General features: G+C 36.6%; 1 protein-coding gene across 1 annotated transcript in view; it reads right to left on the bottom strand.

The window, feature by feature from the left end:
* The window catches only part of DCC (DCC netrin 1 receptor), a 1,300,159-nt gene that overhangs the window by 1,242,284 nt on the left and 34,996 nt on the right, over positions 1–22,879 (bottom strand). The gene's annotated exons all lie outside the window — the stretch shown is intronic.

Here is a 22,879-nt window from a genome sequence, read left to right as displayed (position 1 = left end):
ATGCAACTGAGTTAGTAGAGTTATGATCACAATAATCCCATCATAAATTGAGAGGCAGGACTTCTGTACAAAAATTTTCAAAGTCACATTCTAACTCAGGAAGATAATGCTAAATGAAGACTCAGGACTTTCACCAGTTGGTCCACTGAGAAATGAAAACTTTTGTGTAGAACTTTTAGTCAGTCAAAGTTTGCCCTAATGATTTTGTATTGTAAAATTTATTTGAAATTTCATACAGAATGATAAATTATATGATATGATTAGTACTGCCTCAAAAGAACTCAACCAGGACCAACATTCTGTCATTTCCTATACTATTACTAAAAATATAGAAAGCATATTTTAGTTGATAATTCCTTTAACCTTGAACAAAGTCTTGTATATGTATGGTACTTTCACTTCTCCTAGTCCCTAGTCTGTTCATACTTTTTCCTTCCTCTTGATTGTCTTTGATATTTCAGAGTCTCTCTTAGTAAAAGACAATCACAATCCTAATGTTATTGCCATGCTGTTTTCAGTCTACATAAAACTAAATGCCATACAGAGCTTTAAAAAAAATCAAAACAGGATTTACTTATTACCAGAGCACTCTTCAAATCTAGCTTTTAGTAGTGCAGGCTCTGGGAGACTCAGGCATGAATATCTTTTTTTTTTTTTTATATATATAACCACTATGCTATCTTCCCCTACCTAGACTGATTTATTTTTTCCAAAGCACTGCTCATCTCTGACTTATGGTGCTTTGGGGGATTGAACCTGAGACTGTAGAGCCTCAGGCATAAGAGTTTCTACCCCTGACCTCCTAGAATTAATTTTAATCAAGCTCTTAACTCACACTTCTGTCAAAAGGTAGTCACATGACAGAACATGGATTAAGAAGAACTGAAAACCCCAAGAACCTCCTTCAGCAGTTTTTTGCCTTATATTATGTAGTATTTTCCAAGGATGATGCCACAGAACTCAGATATCAGTGTCTAAATTGAGGGACAAGGCTCTGTTTGATAAGTCAATTTTAGAACAATTTTAAAAAGAGAGAGTATAATACATTTGTTTTTATAGTTAGTTTTTCCTTCTCATAGGAAGTTCCCATATAGGCTACCTGAAATTAGAGCTCTAGGGAGCAGATACTATAGTCATCTTCTAGACCACATCAAAGCATTAGATCTAAGTCAATTCAGAGAATTTTAAACTGTTCAATCAAGACGATTAGCGATGGTTAGCTAAAGGTAAAAGTGATTTTAGGATCTATTTTCTGTTTTGTATTTGTTTACACTACAGCCAATCATTAGTTCCCTTGGTTTCAAAAGGTCAGTTCCAACATTCTAATGACCCTACTCATTTTCTAGCATTCCTTTCTCTTGCCTAGAACTTTGGTTTGCTTTTGTCACCAGGGATTTTTCATCACAGGTCAATGTTTTGAGATAGACAGAGACAGAGAGAGGACACAGCATTGATGTTTCCTCCAATGCAGTGGAGACTGGATTTGAACTTACATCATGTTCATGGCAAAGAAGGAACATGATCCAAGTAAGCTAGTTTCCTATCACTAATAATATTGCATTAAAGTGCATAAATATATACAGCATTGGTACTAATTCAACTCAGATAAACCATTGAAGAGTACTTAATCTTGAATACTAAGGATGGTTGGAAATTAGGTGAACATGACATCTGTCCTTGAAGAGCTTCTTCTTTCCCTCCTTCTTCTTCTTCTTCTTCTTCTTCTTCTTCTTCTTCTTCTTCTTCTTCTTCTTCTTCTTCTTCTTCTTCTTCTTCTTCTTCTTCTTCTTTTATGATTGTATTTATTTATGAGAAAGATAGGAGGAGAGAGAAAGAACCAGACATCACTCTGGCACATGTGCTGCCAGGGATGGAACTCGGGACCTCATGCTTGAGAGTCCAAAGTTTTATCACTGTGCCACCTCCCAGACCACTCAGAAGAGCTTCTTCTTTAAAACAGAATTTTAAAACAATTTTTAGCTTGCAGCTAAAGAAAAAAATTTCAATGAAAAATATCCTCATTAGAAACCTCATGTTCATTTGAAAACATGAGTTCAATCTCCATAGGCTTTATTCAGTAAACCCTACAAGTTTCTAAAGATGATCTAAATTATGAAATGAGATGCAGCCAACTGTGCCTCACTGAGCCCAGGAGGTGTTTCCTTATGGCAAACCTGTCACCTAGTTGAGAAGAGAGAGGAGGATGAGTAAGTTAATGAGTAAAAGGGTGTTAACACAGTTAATCTGCAAAAACTAAGATTAGAGGGAAAAATTAATTGTACAAAATTTAAGATAATATTCAACATGGTCCACTTCTCTAAAAATCATGGAATATATATATGTGTGTATATATGTATACACACACACACACACACACATATATATATTCTGACTCATGAAGCAAAAGCTGATTGTTGATAGGTGTATCCTAGAGGAAGTACAGAATTTCAAAAATATAGCCAAACTGCTCCACTGAAGAGATAGCTATGCAGGTAAATATAGTTATGGCTTTAGTTTCTTCTCATCCAACTGTTAATAATTATTACACTAGATATCAAAAAAGTTATTCATTCATATGTTTTTTGTTTACTTGTAAAAGTTCCCTCTAAAGTATAACATCACAGAATGTAGGGAGATTCTGACCCAATTCACGTGTTCTCAAAGTCTTGTTAGACTATCACAAAATGTTCACTTCTGCTTATGGTCATTTTGGGACGGTGAAGTGCAGATTTGCATATTTTCTATAAAAGAAAATATCCCTAGTCACTATGTTACCTCAATTCACCTTCTGAGCTAGATGCTAATAATGCAATCACATGTAACTTTTTTCCCATGAAACACTTCCTCTGGCTGTATTTACATATTTGAAATTCTGATTTTTCTCTCTCTGAAAAGTGAACCTCCACTGTAAGAGAGATAGGTCATTGATTATAAGCCACAGGTATGTTGTCAACACAATCAAACCCAGTGTGGGAATAGAGATCCTGCATACCTAACAATATAATGGTGGAGAGTAGAGGTTTTTAGCAAAATGCACTGCATTTCTAGTACAAAAAAAAAGTTTCTGATGGTTGGCTCTTCTTTTCTCATCTCAGATTTTTGTCATTCCATCCACTAAGTGATCCCAAAGCTGCCCTGAGACATACAAATTTAATTCAGCATAAATGCTATAGCCACGTTGTTTCTTTAGTTGGAAGCTGTTAAAATACTCGTTGAAACCAGGGGGTGAAAACTGGGAGTTGGTAGGTAAGAATCATAAAATTTGTGCATCCTTATCTTACTTATTCATAATTAATTATGTAATACAAATACATCACATTGCACTTATATTAATAAGTGACATTTTGTAGCATACATACCTATATATACACACAAATAAATATGCAGATTCACTGTCATAGAAGGAAGTTACATACCAGCAAGTAACAGACCTATAAAACATTGCTAATCTCCTGAAATGGTCGCTACCAATTTCAGATTTCAAAGGATAATCACACACCCCTGATGTAGAAAACATGCTTGCAGACTAAGCTAGAATCCAGAGCACTGCTCTAATAACTTAGCTAATAGATGAACTCTGTAAGAGTATAAAGATATCTCTCTCTCTCTCTCTCCTACAAAAACTGGATAAGGGCAAGAAACCAGCACACTTTAATGATGGCTCTTTTGTTCACTAACAGGCCACCCCATCATGAGGCCCTAGTCAGGGAATCCTGGGATTCTCACATAGTTATGATGGGCCTAGAGATCTAACAGATCCTTCTCTCCATCATCACTGGTCATCTCCATCAGGAACAACATCATAAACCCTCTTCTGGGCCTTTATAGGGCCTTGCCCTCAATGCAGAACAAAATGATAGGGTTTGCCCCACTCTCTGAAGGAAAGCTGGGTCAGCATACTCTACCACTCCAGGAAGATGGGTTCTGAAATGAGTGCAGCCTAGAATGTTCCTAGCCATGACCACAGAATGCGAGCTTAGACCTACAGGGATGCAGAAGTTACATAGGCTTCCGTGCTGAATACGGGCCCCAGATCAGATCAATGGGGTTTACAGTTAATGTATTTATATATTTTTTCCCATATTTGGTAGCTACTCTCTACCCTGATTCAGCCTTCTAGTCCCATTTCTGACTTCCTCTCTGACTGCCCAAACCTACAATAAATCCATGGAGGGCTTCTAGCATGCTAAAGGTGAACAGAGAAAGGTACTTACTTTTACCGAATATTAAAAAGGCTCAAACAGAAGTATAGTCTATGATCTACTATTGAGACATTTTAATAGTTAGAGGCAAAGTAAATGAGTATAACAGCTCATTCAGCATTGACTGGTTTAGACTTTGGAAATACGCCTGAGATGATTTGTAACATTGTCATCCTTTTTTGCTGAACTTAACAAAGTGGGGGGAATGTCATATGTGTAGATCACCAGGAGGAGGGTATAATGAAAGTGTAAAAGGGTCTAATTGAGGGCATTCAGGAAAGCACCGCTTACTTTGCAGCCAAATTCACTTTATCATCAAAACACTGTTTGGGTTGTATCCAAGGCTGAATTAGGCCAAGGTGTGTTAGGTATTGAAAATGTTAAATTTTAGGAGGCAATTATTCCTTCGGTGCTGAATCTCACCAGGTCCAAAGTATGAAGGAATTAGAGCAAATCAGGAAGACATTTCTTGGATTCATTATAACAGTAATTTTCAGATCAATCATCCTTTCCTATGACTTGAAGATAAATGGAATCCATACATTTCTGTGTGTATTCAGAGAGAAACGGGGGTAGAAAAGAAATTTCATTAGGAAGTCATCTTCCATGAGTTGCTAAGCAATTTCAAGACTACAGGAGTGTGAAAAGGGACAAACAGAATTGAAACAGTTAGCAATGAGAAAGCACATCTTTAAAGCTCTTAGTAACCATTAACTAATTAAATTTTTCATTTTTTAAAATTAGAATATATATTTCAAGAAATATCTTGGATCCTCCTCACTTAAATATACTTCACAAAATATAAACTGCATATGGTGTACTTAATAAATTCTCACAGTTTAAGTACCTTTCATACAGCAGCAGAAACACTATTTCTAGTATGGCATTGCTCCACTTCTTTCTACTCATCATTCATATATGCAAACATATAGCAGTTATTCACCCCTTTTACTCTTTCATTGTTAGGAATACAGAAATAAGTTAAAATATCTGTTTTGAGACGTCTAACAAAACAAAACAAAAAATAATCAAAAAACGTTTCTTTTATTGACAATGTTTTCTCTGGCACTCTAAGATTCAACAGCCTATGAGAAAGTAGCCAACCCTGTGACATAAGATCTCTTTGGAAGTAATTCACACTTGAGCAAAATCGTCCCACAGGCTACTGAACTCATACTTCCACCAAGCTCTAGAACTTAGTTAATATTATATCATCTCTCTTTGATAGAGTGGCAGAAAACCATTTAGGTATAGAAATGTCAAAAGATATGTTTAAGTTCAGTTGTTTTAGTCATCTTTATGATGTGATGACTTATACTTACCATGTGTGGGAGTGAAGTCATAGCCTTGAAATTTTATACTTTTATAAAACTTTGTTAAATCACTGGTTTAAAAAAGAAAGGAAGGAGAAAGGGAAGAAGGGAGGGGAAAAGGAGAAACAAAAAGAAGCAGAAATCTCAAAATAAGATAGATGGTTTTACAACCTAACCAACACAACAATTGCCACCTCAACATGCTTCACCTCAGACTGTGTCCAGAGACTTCAGGTGTGGAATAACAACCCTTCAGCTTCATTACTCGGGTGAGACCTTTCCTTTCATAGTATACTCTAATTCCATCTCAGGTGGTTCACTTTCTAACAAAGTCCCAAAACCTAGATATACACCAGTTTCTGTGAGAGAGAGCATATGTTCACACGTATCCGTAAACTACTGCAAAATATATACCTGAAAGCAGAAGTACACTAGAGTTTGCAGTGAGTATCCCCCTAACACTTCTTCTCCACTATTCCAAGCTTTGGGTCCATGATTGCTCAACAACTTGTTTGGCTTCGTATGTTAACTCTCTTTTCAGTCATCAGGTTCCAGATGTCATCAGGATGCCAGCCAGGCTTCCCTGGACTGAAGACCCCACCAATGTGTCCTGGAGCTCAGTTTCCCCAGAGACCCACCCTACTAGGGAGAGAGAGAGGCAGACTGGGAGTATGGACCGACCAGTCAACGCCCATGTTCAGGGGGGAAGCAATTACAGAAGCCAGACCTTCTACCTTTTGCAATCCACAATGACCCTGGGTCCATGCTCCCAGAGGGATAGAGAATGGGAAAGCTATCAGGGGAGGGGGTGGGAAATGGAGAATGGGTGGTGGGAATTGTGTGGAATTGTACCCCTCCTATCCTATGGTTTTGTTAATTAATACCTTCTTAAATAAAAATAAATAAATAAATAAATAAATAAGATAGGTGGTTTTATTGAGACTACTATTTTTATTTTCTTCTCATCCTTAAAAGAAAATAATTTTTAAAATGGCCAACCAATTTCCATTAATTTGTATTAAATGTCATAAACTACTACTCCAGTCATTATAGTCCTGGTAATTAATTTATAATATAAATTACCCAATATATGTTTACATTCTTTTGTCTTTTGGAAGCATTTTTTTTTTTAACAGCTTATCTCTATGTCTTGTGGTAAAATCAGGATGTTGAAGTCACATTGTTAAAGCCCAAAAGCCCATTATTCCAGACATAGTCAGAGTATACTTTTCTATTTACCCTGTATGAATATATCACAACACTCTATATTTACTCTGGCAATTGTATTTGGATTTCATGGTACATATAGTCATGAAGTATCCATTATGTACAGTCTCATGCATGAAGATAAACTTCAAATTAGTATCACCCTGAGGTGATGATATTTCAATACAAGGCTGATTTTGAGTAAATTTTGTCAAACCTGACAAATAAAGGAAACAAAGAACAAGGCAGGGCTGGGCAGTGAAGCACCTGGTTGTTGCACTTAGTTGAACCCAGGTTTGAGCCCCCACTCCCTACATGCAGAGGGGACGCTTCATGAAAGATGAAGCACATCTGTAGGTATCTTTATTTCTCCCTCTATCTCCCCCATCCCCTCAATTTATCTCTGCCTTATCAAATAAAACAGAAAGGAAAGCAATTTAACAAACAAATAAAAAAAAGATCAGTGGGAGTGATGGATTCTTAGTGCCATGCCCCAGCAAGAACCCTGGTGGCAATAAATAAATAAATAAATAAATAAATGACAAGTCAGGGAGAAAAGGTATATGTCTATGGTCCAGCAGTTATTAATTGCAAAGTCATTTGTGTTACTAATATAATGTCATGGAAACAACACTCGGCACTGCCTTCTTAGATGATTCACCTGTTCTTTCACATTTGTGTCTCCACTTACAGACACACAACAGTGTGCAGCAGTCTACACCTCTCTTTGTGAATTTTCTCCAGTAATTTTCATATTACTGAAGAATGGGTTTCTGAGAGAAAAATCCAACTACATATCAATACTGAGGAGGATCTAAGTGGTATAAAATTAGCCAATTTATAAAGAAAAAAATTTTTTAAAGCAGCAAAATTTAGATGGCACTAGGAAACACCTTACATTTTCTTATGGCATTACCATACCTTTCTGAGAAGAAAGACTTGCCGTTGGTACCAGAATTAATCTTGGGAGGGACAAAATGTGTCACCATATTTGTGTTTCATGTAGAGAAATTGCATAAACTACCTTTGCAATCTTAAGAGAAAGACAGAATTATCTTTTTAAAATTATCTTTATTCATTTATTGGATAAAGATAGTTATAAATTGAGAGGAAGGGAGAGAAAGAGGGAAGGAGACACCAGTAGCCCTGCTTCACCACTCACAAAGCTTTCCCCTGCAGTAGGGACCAGAAACTCAAACCTGGGTCCTTGAGCACTATAACATGTGTACTCAATCAGGTGTGCCACAACCCTGCCCCAAAAGACAGAATTCTCAGTCTAGATGCTAATAGTTCAACAGGTGGAAAAAACACTGAGAACTGACCCTGGCTGAACTGGCACCTTACCACCATGTGAGAGATCCACAGCAATTCAGTCTTACTTTTCCAGACACTTTCCGCATTTGCCTCTACGGTGTCATCTTTATTTTGCACATGAGAATGTCTGAGTAACACAATGTGCAAGTATGGAGATATACCAGGCCTAAGTCAAGACTAGTCATTCTTCGTTACTCTTCTACAATATCTTCCTAAGCTATGCAGAAAGATCCTCCTAACTTTGCAGTGGCATAAGTAATTTGCTTTTTAATCTGAAATGGAGAAATCATGGGGGATGGGGTGTTAGAGAAGGGGAGAAAGAAAGACACTTGCATTTTTCCCTGATAGGTGGGCTCTGGGGGATTGAACCTAGGTCCTTGTACATGATAACACATGTGTTAAAGTGGGTGTGCAATCACCAGCACTCAGCAGTTGTCTAATTCTTAAATAATGCTGTCACCATATTCGAAGCATTGGGAAGAAATCACTTGCCAATACTGCCAAAGACAACTTCAAAGTCTTGAAGATTTCAACTTGATAACATGACTCTTTCTCAGAAATTGATTTGTAAAACACTGAAACATGGCAGGACTATTTTTCCTTATAAATGATATGCAGGGTACTAAGGATACAGATAGAAAGCTTCCAGTTTTTCTCATAGTGGAGAGAACCACCACTCATAGCACAGAAATGCATGTTTTGATGTTAAAATGTAATGTTTTCTCTTACCCATCCATGTATCCCAAATGCCCTTCAGCCCGCAAAATAATTGCTAACCAATTCAAAAAGAAATATCAAGAACTGTGAACCCTGCAGTATTAAGGGCATGTCCACACAGAACAAAACAATTGGGATGAATAATTCAAGATGCTCAAAAATAATTTTAGAAATGACACACACTGTACCTCATAGTTACTCCTTCAAGGCAAGTGTCCACATACTTATGTCTAGCCACAGGGTGTAAAGCCTCATAATCTGCCATAAATTCATTTCCTTTGCCTCCAGTCAAGAGCACATTTAACCCAGTCTCAAACAGCAAGGTCTTCCTGAGGAAAAAAAAAGGTCTAAAAACTGCAAAGTTCTCATCAACTAGTGCAGCCTGTTTGCTGATTAGTGAGCACACAGATGTCCACCATCTGGACTGGAACAACCCCTCCAGAGAAAAGGGAGGCAGGAACAAAGCCTGTCTGATCAATACCTCTGTGACTCCAAGCTGCACAGAAGGGCCTCCCTTGTAGGAGGAATAACTCTAATTCCCACAGTATACCATCACAGAAACAGACATTTCTGTGTACAGTCAATTTTAATTCTGTCAGTGTGAACTTCCCGCTGATTCAAATTCAAAGAATCTCTTCAGATTCTCTGTTCCCAATCGATGCTCATTAGAAAGAGTTTGTGTTAACTGGGAGAAGTAGCCAGACTTAAGCACTGGGTTTGCTATGTCAGTCTAAGCAGAACATGACCACCATCGCCTGTACTGAACCAGAAAAAAAAAAAAAAAGTAAGAAAACTGTCTTTGCTCAAAAAAGCCAAATAAATAGCAAGGTCATGTGGACACAGGGTGTGAGCTAGATCTCCCTTTATAAGGGATATGATTAGTTCATATCCCCCAGGTGTTCTCTAAGGAAAAAAAATCCCAATATTGTATAATTAACATTTTATTGTTAAGTATTTACTTATGTAATGGGAGGTGCAAAGTATCACACTCTGACTCAAATCTAGGACTTCCCATATGCAAGTCTAGGCTCTACTACTTAGCAACTTCCCTGAAGCCAATATTAACATTTTAGCCATAGAAATTTAGAAAAGGGAAATCACAGTTAAAATCGCAGATTAATCACAGACCAAAATTTCCCTTCTACACTATATATTTACAAACAATAGCTATTGAAGTATGTGTGATAATTAGATAAAGTGTTACCTCAAAATCTGTACAAAGGTTTAACCAAATCAATGCAACCAATGCCACTTCGACCTATTTCACTTCAAACTGTGTCCAGAGACGCTAGACTAGGGATGTCAATCCTCCAGCTCCATTACTCTGGTGAGAACTTTCCTAGCACATAGGACTCCTCAGTTCCATTTTGGGTGGTGCATTTCCTAACAAAGTTAGTTATAGAACCTAGATATAGACCAGGGCCCATGAGATAGGCACATATACACATGCATCCATAAATTGGAGGAAAATGCATAGCTTAAAATAAAAGTCTGCAATAGTCTACAGTGACTCAATAGGTGCAGCAAGTAGGTAGAAAGACCTAAAAAGGACACCATAAAGTACTTAAGCAGTTTCTTCTTAGACCTAGATATCCTCTTCACCCACTCTGTATTTCACTTCCCTCAATCATTCTAAGGTTAGTCTTGTCATAGAAAGTAACTACAGAAAACATACCCAAGTATGCCTTATTTATCTCCTTGATTATTTTCTCAGTTATATTTCTCTCACTACTCTGTTTCCCCTTTAGTATCTCAGGCCATAACTCCAACCCAGGCAATTAGTAGTAACAGTAGTATGAAAGGCTATAGTCTCACCTGATATTTCATATTCCCAAATGATGATTCCTGAATCTTTTAAGGTAGAGAACTCCTTCATTTAATTTAATAAGTAATCATGCATTACTTGTTTACTCTTTTCAGTAGATGATAATCAAGGAAGTTCTCTGTTAGCTCAACACGATATCCTCCTTGCCTCTTGGTAAATTAGTGAACTAGTCAAAGGAACACAAACACATGAAACACTTTATGGTCAGTCACTACTGCAGAAGAGAAAACTAATAGTTGGCCTTTACAGCACACTTCACATCCAAATACTCAACTACTTGGTATCATTGCCTCATTAATCTCAAGGCCAAAGAACAGGAGGAGATAAAGAGATTTAAACATCTGTATATAGTGAATTAACCTCTAGTTATTTTCCAACTCAATTTGTTTTCATCTATACCCTTCTAATTTTGTTCTAAAATGTGTAGTATCCAATTACAAATGCATGGAATGAATAAAAAATGAATTTTTCCTTCTAAAGTTTCCATACTTCTAAGGTTTTCCAGTTAGGAATATATATGGTAGAATTCCCCTAATGTACAGAAAAGAACAAACTGGAATATTAGCTTAAAAAATTTCATAAGATTCAAGCAATTCCATTACCAATGAATAAGACTTAGCAAAACCAATGGTCTCTCTACCTCTCTGTTTTCTAAAATTACCTTTTTTTAAATGTATTCTTTTGTGAATGCTAAGAAGATAAATACCAGGTTCAATGGGTAAATAATAGGAAATATGAATTTATATTAAGACTGCTGCAGAATTTTCTAAAGCAATTAAAGATTCAAAAGTAAAGGCAATGAAATGGTACAGTTTCTGCAACTGGAGGTATTAAAAAGGAAGTTGGGTGGTAATATATATAAGGTATTATATATATTCACCCTGGCCATTCAACTTTAAAAAATCATAGGGGCCAGGTGACGGCATACCTGATTAAGCACACATAATACAGTGTTCAAAGTCTAGGGTTCAAGCCAGGGGGAAAGCTTCATGAGTGGTGAAACAAAGCTGCAGGTGTCTATTTCTCTCCCTCTTTATCTCCTCTGCCCCTCTCAATTTCTCTCTGTCTCTATCCAGTAATAAATAAATTAAATAAAATGATTAAAAAATCATGAAGATGTTTTAACAATAGACTATTAAGAATGTTCAAGACTTTATAAGTACATTCAACATAACCGACTGTAAATAAAGTACTTATGCACAAAATTTCAATAGTAATCATCTTGGTTATTAATAATTAGTGATTTAGAATTTTACATGTATCTTTATTAAAACTTTCCATCATTGAATGCATATGTTGGTTACTATAACTAAAGCTATATAAGTTTTATAAATAAGTATAGAAATCATAAAGCCAGTCATTATGCATTACAAAAGTTAATCTAAGAAGATACTTAAGGTCACAAAGGGTCTCATAACTTAGTATTGGCACCACAGAACAGAGACAGCAAAGCAACAATGTTAGTAAGCCAAGACTCAATCTTTCCTCTATCTGGCCTCACTCTTCTCACAGATAAAATTCCTACTGATATCCATAGAAGAATGATTCAAAGCATGCCAGTCTGCTCAGGTATCCTAGTTTCTGGGAGACAGAAAAATACTAGAGGGGCTTAGGGTCAGTGGGTGGCAGTATATAGGTTAGATATACTGGACTATTGGACAGTATAGCTGGGAGACTGGACAGTATAGCTGGGAGACTGGACAGTCCCAACATGACCCAAGACATTCAGAGGTTATATCTGGCCTTCCAAAGTGATTGGAGGAAAGCCAATGTTAGTATCATAGGAGTTAAATTTTCAGGCCCTAACTGGAAGAGGCTATAGCTCATCAAATGCAAGGGAGGAAAGACGCACTGAAAATCATGGGAAACCAGCATTAACCAACAAGAAAATAAGTGTTTTGATATTTGAAAAAACTGAATGTCCCCACTGATATTTCGTAACTAAATACCAGCAGTGGGCTAGAATAAAATGTGTTTTATGTACCAGAACATCCTAAGACTACAGTTGCTCCCTATGTACTTCTTCAGGAGATATCAATTTCCCTGGACCTAGAGTTTCCTGAGAATTTCAGCTTTTCCTGACAAATATATCTGGTCAAAAAAGATATCTCCTGATAAAAAAAAAATCTGACAAGGGGAGTATTGTATTCAAAATATAATTCCCTGGTATCTTTTAAGGAAGTAAAATGTATTGGATTCTTTATTGGTTGCACAATATGAAAGAAAGGAAAAATGAGAAACTGAAATGTGATGGCTGGGCCTGGTTGTCACTTTCATGTTCTCATTTCAAAACATGATTTCTAGAAATAGAAACAGAACTGATTACATTATCCTATTAATTAACTTGAGCTGAAACTGGTTTCAACATATACTTTAAGACTAATTATATAGGTCTCCTATTAGTACATACACCAGCAAAATAAATCCTTAAAGAGGCATCTACAAAGCAGCCTAAGCAAGAATATGTTCTTGACATTAGAGGATAAAAGAACAAGAAGCTTTATTTTATGTAGTCCCCACTCTATGGTCTGGCCACACCAACGATTAAATAGAAATATATAGTCTCAGGGCGGGGGGGGGGGGGCGATAGATAGCATAATGGCTATGCAAAGAGACTCTCATGCCTGAGGCTCCAAAGTCCCAGGTTCAGTCCCCCGCACCACAATAAGCCAGTGTGTGCAGTGCTTTGGTGTTTCTCTTTGTATCTTTCTCTCTCTGTATCTCTCTCAAAAAATAAAAATAAACAAATAAAATACTATAAATTTTTTTTAAAAAGAAACATACAGTCTCTCTTCTTAAACATTTGATAACATTATAGTGCTCCATTGATAACATTTCCTTTTAGTTCCATCTGATGTTCTTGATTTAAGGGGTTAACAGATAATCCAAAATGTAAACTCAATCATAGATGTTAGACAGAAAGAATGAAAAATAGACCAAAAAAAAAAAAGTGTAGTATTCAACTTCTCCCTACCTCTTCTCCCCTCAGGAATTTATGAAAATTTTAGCTGATGAAAATCAAATAGTCCTGCCCTTGCCCGTGATCTTATATTCAAACAGATAATCAACCAATGCTTAGAAATAGGAAATGGGGAGTCAGGCGGTAGCACAGCGGGTTAAGTGCATGTGACTCAAAGCGCAAGGACCTGTGAAGGATCCTGGTTGGAGCCCCGGGCTCCCCACCTGGAGGGGAGTTGCTTCACAGGTGGTGAAGCAAATCTGTGAGTGTCTATCTTTCTCTCCCCCTGTCTTCCCCTCCTCTCTCCATTTCTCTCTGTCCTAGCCAAAGGATAGCAGCAACAACAACAACAATGATAATAACCACAACAATGATAAAACAACAAGGGCAACAAAAGGGTGAAAAATGGTCTTCAGGTGCAGTGGATTCGTGGTTAAGGCACCAAGCCCCAGCAATAACCCTGGAGGGAAAAAAAAAAAAGAAAGAAATAGGAACTAGAGCGGTGTTACTTGACAAGTGAGATCATGTCATACATTCAAGAAAGAGGATATTGTGTAGCAAGGTCAATGGTTTCTCAGCGTCTGGTAGGAAATATAACCATCAAATGCAGATCTGTGGGATGTAGAAAAATGACTGGCAAACTGTAGCTAAGATAACTAGTAAGCACCATTTGCCCTTCAGGGCTAATAGTTGGGTTTCTACAAATAGGACTGCCATCATTGCAGAAAAGAACACAAATTCCAGGTCTAACAGTTTCAGCTTCTGAGATGTTACTTGACCTTTCCATCCTGAAACAGATTAGCTTCTGTGAGGAGAAAGCTTTCAATATCAAAATGTTATACACTGCCAAAGGCGTGTTTCTTCATTCAATCAAGAACTTAATTACATTGTTCCTGAAAAGAAAGCAAAATTGTCACGGAATCATCCAACTATACATCTCAAGTTTAGAGTAATTCAAAGTCTGAAACTTTCAGAAGGCTGACAGGTTCATGAAAAATACCACCAACTACATTATTTATAGGAAGTTCAGCTTTGCTTCATTAAAACAAATTTTAGTGCCTTATAGTTTTACTCCTAGGTATTCATCAACTTCACCGATCAAATAAGTGATATAGAAGAAGATGCCATTCCCATACTTCCTCAGTATTTCTACTATAAGCCAAAAACAAAATCTTCTTTAGGCAATATTGTCTAAAGAGACAAGCCCAGCAGAGGAATTTCTAAGTCAAAGGGTAGGTCCATTTCTAGCATTCTGGGAGTTCTCCAGATAGCACTTCACAGAAATTGAACTAATTTACATTGCTAGCAATGCAGAAAGGTTCCTTTACTCTGACAACCTCTCCAGCATTTGTTGCTACTGTCCTTTCTGATGTATGACATTCTCATATGAAGTCATATCCTGTTATCATACTCACCCAAAGATATGTGTGTATAGCTATGTTCATAGCAGCACAATTTGTAAGAGCTCAAACCTAAAAGCAATCTAGTTATCCAAAACAGGTGTGTGGCTGGGTGCCGGGCAGTAGCACACTGGGTTAAGTGCATATAATATGAAGCCAAAGGATCCCAATCCAAGGCCCCAGATACCCACCTGTGTGGGGGGTGTGTCACTTTTCAAGGGTGAAGCAGGTCTACACATGTTTATCTTTCTCTCCCCCTTTCTATCTTTCCCTCTTCTTTCAAATTCTCTCTGCCCTATCTAACACCAACAACAAAAATATAAAAAAATGGCCTCCAGGAGCAGTGGATTCATAGTGCAGGCACCAAGTCCCAGTGATAACCCTGGAGGCAAAAACAAAACAAAGCAAGCAAGCAAACAAAACAAATCAAACAACAATAAAAAAAAAACAGATGAGTGATAAAAAAATGTGTGGTATATATACATAATGGGATACTAATCATCTCTTGAAAATGATGGAGTCATCTTCTTCATCTCATCTTAGATGGAGCTTGAAGAAATCATATTAAGTGAGATAAGCCATAAAGAAGGATGAATATGGGATGATTTCATTCATGGGCAGAACATAAGAAACAAGAACAGAAAGGGAAAACACAAAGTAAAACTTGTACCGGCTGGGTGTATTGCATCAAGGCAAAGGACTCTGGGGAATGAAGACAGAGAAGGGGTGGGGGAGGTTTATAGTCTGGTACATGATAGTGGAAAGTGTCCTAAACTGTGGGGTGAGAGTGTTTTGCAGACTCATATCATGGCGAGATAGGAAATGAAACCCATTTACCAACAACTGTACTGTAAACCATTAACCTCCCAATAAAAAAGTATGTTTTATATATTTAACTGTATATTAAAACACCTCAAACACACTTGAAAAGTACGTGTGCAAGTTACAACTGAATAAGCCTATGTCTCGAACTGTTGCTAGTTTATCATTAAGAACTTACTACAACTATAATATCTTAGAAAAAATTTTACATATATAATCCATTTAAATACAGAACAAATCATGGTAACTTAGCAGATCACAAAGGAATAGTAGTTTCAATAAGAAGAATACAGCAAAGTTCAGTTTCAAAAAGTACTTCAACTTATTTCTCATCATTTCATCACTCTCGACTAATATTTAAATTTAATGTTGATTGGCACCTTAGATATTAGTTTCCAACAAGAAAAGTTTTAGATGCTATATTAGGACAAGTGGCTACTATGTGTTAATGAAATAAACCTTTTTGACATTTTAAAATCTATGTGTTAACAATCAGAGATAAAGGAAAATTTAATGATGCTATAACCATGAGAGGAAGTAAGAAGCAAACCAGCACTGTTTTTTTTTTTTCTTTCCTACCCACAGAAAGCTGAGAGAACCTCAGATTTAATATAATATCTTTCTGTGAAGTTATAATAATATAAAAAGCCTACATTTATTTTCACCCACTGTTTGGCATTAAGCCAGCTCCCCCCTGCTCCATTGCTTAACACTGTGGTCTTCTTACATAATCATTGTTTTGCCTGAGACCTGCTTTGCCTGCAGGGTATTGGTTTAATCCCCATTGGTTAGATGGAAGCTGCTGCTTTCTCACTCTTTTCTTCTCCCCACTCCCTATCCTACCCATTTCTTTTTCCGACCTGCCACTTCTGCTTCAGAAGATATAAAGGCAGATCAATAAAGGCAGCATTGTGTTGCATTCTCGCTCAGCCATGAGAGTTCCTGGTTCCTCTTCTGCACCGCTGAGTAAGCAGCAGTCTAGATTGGCTCCGGCTGAGTTCTCTCCAACCCAGAGAGCACATGCAGGTGGGGAGTCATGGTCTCAAACTTGGATCCTTACACTGGTCCTTGTGCTTTGTGCCACATGAACTTAATCCACTGCACTACCGCCTGACTCCCTTGCCGTGGTAGTTTCTATACTATCACATCATCATTATTAAAAGTCAGTGTGAACTAAGGTACTAAAATGACAAGAAAATACATTTTTGGTCATTTCTTTGCAAAGCTAGTGGAGTCACTGGGGATAGTCCTTATATGTACTGGCAAGATAATATCAAGATATGCATAATTAGTAACACATTACAAATAAGAAGTATAGTTCTTCAAATTAATGAGCCTTGTGATTTCACAGGTACAGATGAGTAATGTTTAGAGTTATTTTATATTTATTTTATAAAATATAAATTTCAGGAGTACATTACATATACCTCACCATACTTCCAACAAAATTTAAAAACCACTATTGTATCAAAATGACTCTTCTAGTCATTCTTCCTTCCACCTCCATTTCCTTTACTTCCTGGTAAACACCTGATATTATTTTTTTTCAGTGCAGAGTAAAGGAATGAACCTAAGCCTTCATGATACTACTGCTGGGTAGCCTTCCTGGATCAATATTTTAATTATATATTTATTCAGAAAGAGAGAACATATATTAAACACACAATAGTACTTCTCCACCATCCATGGACGTCCCCTCATGCTGTCCATGATGCTTCTATATAGTGCCAAGAGTTGAACCTAGAACTTTAGGAAAATAAAGTCATGTGCTTTGCCACCACCAAACCATTTTTAAGTGATAAAAGATATATATATATATATATGGAAATAGATATAGATAATATAGATACAACTATAGCTGTAGATAGATATAGAAAAGATATAGAGAGACAAAGAGATTGATAGGTAAATATACAAAAAGTCACTAGTAAGTGACTATTCAACAGTATTAAGCATATTATGAATACCTGTTTTAATAGCTTAATGTTATAAAACTATTTGAGTAGTCAGAGAAATGACTCAACCAGTAGACTTTTCTTTTTTTTTTTTTCTTCCAGGGTTATAGGTGGGGGTTAGTTGCTTGATGTTAGCACTATGAATCCACTGTTTCTGGTAGCCTTTTCCCCATTTTATTGAATAGGACAGAGAGAAATTGAGAGAGGAGGGGGAAATAGACAGAGAAAGAGAAAAAAAAATAGACAGCTGCAGACCTGTTTCACCCATGTGAGGCTTTGCTCTGCAGGTAGGTAGCTAAGGCCTGGAACCCCAGATCCTTGGAAGTCTCTTTGTGCTTAGTTCTATGTGCACTTACGTATTACTATGTGTGCTTAATGGGGTTCGCTACTGCCTGGCCCCCGAACTTGCATTTCTAACAAGTTTTCAAATGATACTGATCCTGCTGCTCCCTAGTCTCCATTTGTAATAGTCAAAATGAGAAGATACTTAGACTCTGCTAAGACATTGGAGTAAGCTTTTCTACTGCAAGCAGAATACAGACATGCCTTGTCTCTTTTGCCAGGAGATACACTTTGTGGAACTTTTTTTTTTTTTTCAATCTTATCCAAGTATTTTGTTTCCTAAATACTAAGCAAATGTTAGAGATTTTGTTTGTCTGATTTGCTCACTGTTGTTCATTTGATAAAAAGAAAGAAAAACTGAATATTTAGAAGTGATGCAAAAATTAACAGAACTTTCTTGAGTTTCACATTAACTGTGTAACAGAAAAAAAGAAGCAACCAAGAAGAAAAGATAAAATAGAGATAGCAAAAATCAAAGAGCTATATTTTACCCAGAAGGTGTAGAATTAGAGGAAGTTACCTTCCCCAACTCATACATTTCCTTGATATTTAAATGTTCACAATAAATGTATACACCTATTCAGCAAAAATACAACCAAGACAGGGTAAGAATAAGCATAAAGGTTTGAGAGGGCTATGTTTTCACAGTTAGATCTCCTATCCCAGCAGCATTACTTTGTATTACTGTAACATTATATGAGATAAATTAGTCCTCTGTGGAGGTTCAGAATATGTAAAAACAGGAGACGATAAGTTGGTTTTAAACTTTCATGTTTGGCGGTTAGTTTATTTTTTAGTACATTTCACAGCTTAATCTATTTAGGCATAGCCAATCATAAGTAAAAGAAAATGAATTCTAACTAGCAGTTTTTAATAAGTGCTTTGCTTTGTAGCGGTTGCAAAATGGTAAAATGGTCCAGGAACAGAACATTTGTATCCAATTTCATTTTTGGCTTAGTTAAGCAAAATCATCATTCCTGTATAAAGGCGTCCAGTGTTTTTCAAATAAGTTTCCTTGCTGACATGACTCTTTTTTATAAAGTCATACAATGGTCCCTGATTTTTTTAAATGATGGACCATCTCTTTAATAGAAAATTGGGTTATTGATTAATTGATTATATGCTGCTCACAAATGCCAACTTAAGCACAAGTAAGGAAATGCTACTGAATGTTCATAATTCAAAGGCTGCAAGACCACACTACATGGCTGCATTATCACCATCTCCTATTTTAATGAAGACATAGCACAGCACTTTGTTGGCCTAATTTACATGATACATCAAAACTATGTGAAAGCCCTTTACACTACAATGGAAGAAAAATGATAACATATATGTGAATTGCAGAGCTTAGCATGGTTGTTAAAGTGGGGCATTAGCATTCAAAGATATAGTTGGAATGTGAGTCTTCTGTGAGGTGACAGTGAATTTCTTTTCAAAGGAAATTAAAGTGCATGAAGTTATTTTATAACCTATTAGCAAAAACTGTGACATTTGAAAACAATTAACAACAAATTGAATTTTTATTTGAACACTCAATAATCTAGAAGTGTCCAAATAATACATGTTTATAAGAAAGCATCACATATTTGGAGAGGATAAGTGAATAATTTTAAATTGTAGCAGTAGTGGTGGTGGAGGTGGTGGTGGTGGTGGTGGTAGTGGAGGTTGTGGAAGTGCTAATAGTAACGCAGACTGGAGAACACATATTTTAAAGGCAAGATTTGAATCATAGCTCTGCTGTTTATTAGCACACAGTCATGGGAAAACTGGGTAACTTCTTGATGTTTTATGTTCAAAACCTGCAAAAAAGCGCGTGCTATTAGTCAGCTTCTCATTGGCTTGCTGTGAAAAATAAAAACCTTAATATGGGAATACACAGCAGTTACAATTGAATATGGTTACAAAAGAGAGAAAAAGGCATGTCAGCAGTATGTCAAGAGGAGAGGAGTCCCAATATAATGAAACTCACAAGGAATTTATCACGGACTTTTTTCCTTTAGTTTTCTTCTCAGCACCTTTAGTGCAATAATAAGCAATGGCTATTCTACCTCCAGTCTTCACTTTCGCTTTCTGAACAGAAAGGAGACAATAAGGAAATTAGAAAGTTTAAGGATTAAGATCTCAACTGAAGGCTACATGACTCAAAATAATACCGTAAGTTCAAATAGTGGCTCATTAGTGAAGACTTCACATGATTCATTTTTAGGGAGACAGTACAGCAAAGTGCAATGATTTCTCAAAGTCACGTGTACGTAAATATCACTTAGAAAATATGGAAAACAGCTGCTCCCTATTCTTTCCTGTTTCAAGTGCAAGGTGGAACTTGGAGGTCTGCAACTGAAAACAACCACAAGTGGTTCTATTGTGTTCACACATTGAGAGATATAGATGGATATTAAGGACTATAGATGCGCATAAGGTTCCTGGTTCCAACCCTCAACTTCCCATCTGCAGGGGAGTCGCTTCACAAGCAGTGAAGCAGGTCTGCAGGTGTCTTTCTCTCCCCCTCTCTGTCTTCCCCTCCTCTCTCCATTTATCTCTGTCCTACCCAACAACGACAACGACATCAATAACAACAGCAATAACTACAACAATAAAACAAGGGCAACAAAAGGAAATGAATAAATAAATATTAAAAAAGGATTATAGATGCATCATCTATCTTTCTCACAATAATCATAGAAGAATGACTGTATCATCATTAAAGAGAAGGAAATCAGTTTGGTGGGACTAAAGATTTTGCTGAATATTCAACTGTAAAATTTTTTTTTCTGTTACCAGAGCTTCACTTTTTTGAAGCTATTTTTTTTAATTTATTTTTATTATTTTTTGTTTTGTTCAGAGACAGAAACAAAGAAGAAAAAGCACCACAGTAGCAAAGCTTCTTCCAATGTGGTGGAGGCTGGAGTTGAACCTGAGACTGCGCTTCACCCTGGGCCATACTTATGGAAAACAGGAACACTGTCCCAATGACCTCTTTTATCAGTCTTACAGAATTTTTTTTATATTTATTTATCTTTCCCTTTTTGTTACTCTTGTTGCATTTATTGTTGTTGTAGTTACTGTTGTTGTTATTGATGTCGTCTTTGTTGGATAGGGCAGAGATACATGGAGAGTGAAGGGGAAGACAGAGAGGGGAGAGAAAGATAGACACCTGCAGACCTATGAATAGACCGCCTATGAAGCAACGCCCCTGCAGATGGGGGCGTTGAACCGGGGGCTTGAACCAGGATCCTTACTCTAGTCCTTGCACTTTGCGCCACCTGCACTTAATCCATTGTGCTACCGCCCAACTCCCTTACAGAATTTTTAATGCAAAAAATTCACTGAAGAATAATTATTGATTCAAAGAAATATTGTAAAGTTAGTACAAAAATGTCATATTCGTATCTCCTATCTATATAAATCAATGCCTTTTTATTTAATTAGAGTTCATTACTTATTTAATTTGGTCATATTTTACTTAAAGTTCCTTTTCAATTCCAGGATCCCAGGCAAGACAGCAAATTACCTTTGCCATTATATCCTGTTAGGTTTCTATAGCATTAACAACTTCTCAGACTTTTCTTACTTTTTATGACCTTGATACTTTTCTAGTGTGTTGGATATTTTGTAGAATATCCCTCAATTTAGACTTTCTACAATTTTTCTCATGATCATATTAAGGCTGTGGCTTTAGAAGGGAAAAATCTCAGAGTTGAAGTACTGTTTTCATTATATCATCCCTTGGGTGAGCCTACAATTGACATGAGATAGCTTGTTGTTGGTGATGACCTTGATCATCTGGTGGAGATAGTGTTTGTTGGGCTTCTCTGCTGCTAAGTTACTGTCCCCTCCCCTTTGTACATCATAGAAGGAAGTCCCCTGACTCAAACCATACTAAAACAAGGGATGCTACACTTGGTGTCAATGAGTGTGAGTTGCCTAAATTATATGAGTTATATTACATAGTTGACTTAAATGTCTTCTCCGTTTATTCAATTATTTATTATTAGAAGAATGAAATCACAAAGATTTATCTTGCATTTTGAATTATCATCTGAACGTCTTCAATTTATTGTACTACATAATAAACTGTTGAAGCTTTGGTCATTAAGAACTCTTTCAATTCTTCCTTCCTTTTTATATACTCTTAATTTTTCATTTATTAAGATGCTGTTTTTAGCACTATAAGCTCCTGGATTATTCATGTAAATGTGAGATCCTTTGGACAATACAAAATATAAGGTAAGTATAATTCTACATATAAAGGTAGCCATCATTATTCAAATATTAAATTATTATTAATAGTATAACTTTATGTGAAATAATTTGGGGGGGTTAAAGAAGAGCTTTATGTTTTTGTTGTCACTGGCATTTTAGCAGTATGGACATTTTCAGATAGAAAAAGACAGAGTGGAAAAGATAGCACAACACTAAACTTCCCCCAGTGAGTGGGGCCTGTGTTCAAATTTCTTTGATGCTGATGGCATGGCAAGACAGGTACCCTCACATGTGGGCTATTTTCTGATCAGGAAGACCCAGCTAGTTAAATTGAAAAGGTGTAGGCTGAATTATCTACCCTTTGGGTATAAAATGTACAGTATAAACTGTATGAGATAATCAATAGCCTTTATGCATTAGTAACAAAAAATTCTGTCACTCTGAACCAACGCTTTCTATACTTTCTGGAGTTGCACTGAAAGGAAAAAGATGGAAACACTAATTTCCAGCACAGGTTATTCCATTAGAACAGGAGCCTATGTTTGCTTTCTCAGATACTTGATCTTAGGATTTAAAATGTGGTGCTTACTGGTGGCGGGAGTGTAAATTGATTCAACC

The sequence above is a fragment of the Erinaceus europaeus genome, chromosome 15, assembly GCF_950295315.1.
Source record: "Erinaceus europaeus chromosome 15, mEriEur2.1, whole genome shotgun sequence".
NCBI classification, from domain to species: Eukaryota; Metazoa; Chordata; class Mammalia; order Eulipotyphla; family Erinaceidae; genus Erinaceus; species Erinaceus europaeus.
The sequence above is the reverse complement of the archived record's forward strand: the minus strand, read 5'-3'. Positions and strand labels throughout refer to the sequence as shown.